General features: G+C 48.0%; 1 long non-coding RNA gene across 1 annotated transcript in view; it reads left to right on the top strand.

Moving 5' to 3' along the window:
* The first annotated feature begins 466 nt into the window (after positions 1–466).
* The window catches only part of LOC108504695, a 6,049-nt gene continuing 4,408 nt past the window's right edge, over positions 467–2,107 (top strand). Inside the window, exons 1-2 of the long non-coding RNA XR_001877216.1 lie at positions 467–751; positions 1,666–1,705. This is a non-coding gene — a long non-coding RNA (uncharacterized LOC108504695). The remainder of the gene's footprint in view (positions 752–1,665; positions 1,706–2,107) is intronic.

Genomic DNA, 2,107 nt, shown 5'->3' with positions numbered 1-2,107 from the left:
GTCAATAAACCTCTGGGGTGAGGGTCAATAAACCTCTGGTGTGAGGACTCCCACTGGAATCCACTCTGTTTATCCACACTGAGCACAGTCTTGGCCAGGAGGGACTGATTGCCCAGGGAGGTTGTGGATTCCCCACCCCTGGAGGTGTTCAACACAGCTTGGAGCAACCTGGTCCAGTGGCAGCTGTCCCTTCCCATGGCAGGGGGTTGGAACTGGATGGTTTTTAAGATCCCTTCTGACCAAACCCATCCCAGGATTCCATGTTTTTCCAGCTCACAGAGTGCTGTTTGGTGTTTGCACTGGAACAGGTTGTGGTGTGATGGATGCACAACCAAAAGACCAAAGGCCTCTCTTAGGTGGTTGTGAAGGGTTCAGTTTAAAGGATCTCAGCTGTAAGCTGAGACATGACATGAGGTCACAAAGCAAGCCAGGCAAGTCCCAAAGGTTTTAACTGGCCTGTGGATGCTGAAAGCGGCAGCAGCTTTGGAGGACAAACCATTCCTGCCAAGGATCAGTGGCCACAGCCCATTACTCAGTGAAGATAGACTGAGCACTGCTGATGAGAGCATTTGTAAACTCAGTTTTACTGGGTCTGGCTCACAGAGGAAAGGGAAATGGTCCCGTGTGGCCTTTGGCTGGTGGGAGAGTTGGTCAGTGTTTGAAACACTAGAAGAGAGCTGAGGATGCAAATGTGGTACAGATGGAAGGGAAGATGAAGCTTGAGGAACATCAAAAGAGGACCTGGAGTCAGGTTAGGAGACACATATTGAGGTGCCTGAGCAGCAGGACTGATTTCAGAGCACCTTTGAGAAGTCAGCTCCTTTCTTTGGGTACCCAGGCAGGATTTGGGGACACTAAGAATCATCTTACTGAACCCAGCTTACAACATTACTCAACTGGACAATGTTTTTCCAATTTGAAGACTTAAAGGGTTCCCATTTTGAAGTGACCAACCCAAGTGTCAGTGGAGAGTCCCAAAAGCCAAAGGGATTGACAGGTTTTGACACAGTTGTGGAGCTGAAAGGGCCTGTGTTCAATCCCTGCTCTCCAGGAATTCCCTGTGTGACTCCAGACAGGTCACTTAAGGCTGTGCTGGGTCAGGCAGGCACAGAAATCAGCTGTCATGGCCAGTCAGTGTCTCTGAGCTCATGGAAGTGAATTGGAGCATCTGCTCTCCAGGCTCAGATTCCTTTGAGACACATAGATCTGACACCAACATGAAGCTCTTGTGGTCCACACTCAGGTTACAGAGGTTTCTCCCTTTCTCCATGTCTTGTTTCCTCCTACATAAAGCAGCTGCAGAACCTTTTCATTGAACTCTTCTCTGTCAAAGAAAAGTTCAGTGAGAAAATGCCTATTCTGATGAAATTCCACTCAACCCCCCCAGAAAGCCTTTTGAAACTTCCAGGAAAAGAAAGAGAAGTTGAAGTTTTGATACAACATTCCTTTTTATTCCTCTGGGAACATTTGAACAACGCTCAGTAGAATTTATTAAAAAAAACCCAAAAAACTAAGAAACAAACCACCTCTGTTTTTTATTTTTATTTTCCTTCTGTTGTGGCACAGCAATATTTTTGCAGGAACATCTGAACAGAAAGGAATAATCTGGTCTCCAAGCTGATATTCCTTTCTTTTGTCCTTCCTTTCTTCTGTACTTCAAAGCAGGATTTTCAGGAGTGCCTCTGGACTGGATGAACTCGGGTGGGTGAGTTTTTATGACGTGGGCCATATTTGCCCAGACAGAGGCCACACTTTATGGCTGCAGCTCTGCAATCACAGATTGGCAGAGTTTCAGGGCCTGAGAGCTTGAGGGCAAAATCCAGAGCTTTTGTGCCAGCAGATGTGGTGGGGAACAGCCCCTGCACAGCCAGACCCTCTTCCCAGGGGAGCATCCAGTTGTTCCGGCATTGAAATGGCTCTTATTTCCACCAGCAACTTTACTTGGGCAGGTGGAGATGGGACAAGGGGGAATTGTTTTAAACTCAAAGAGGAGAGGTTTGGATCAGATGTTCGGAAGAAATTCTTGGCTGAGAGGGTGGGGAGGCCCTGGCACAGGTTGCCCAGAGAAGCTGTGGCTGCCCCTGGATCCCTGGAAGTGTCCAAGGCC

The sequence above is a fragment of the Lepidothrix coronata genome, unplaced genomic scaffold (genome assembly GCF_001604755.1).
Source record: "Lepidothrix coronata isolate B3197 unplaced genomic scaffold, Lepidothrix_coronata-1.0 Scaffold173, whole genome shotgun sequence".
NCBI classification, from domain to species: domain Eukaryota; kingdom Metazoa; phylum Chordata; class Aves; order Passeriformes; family Pipridae; genus Lepidothrix; species Lepidothrix coronata.
The sequence above is the reverse complement of the archived record's forward strand: the minus strand, read 5'-3'. Positions and strand labels throughout refer to the sequence as shown.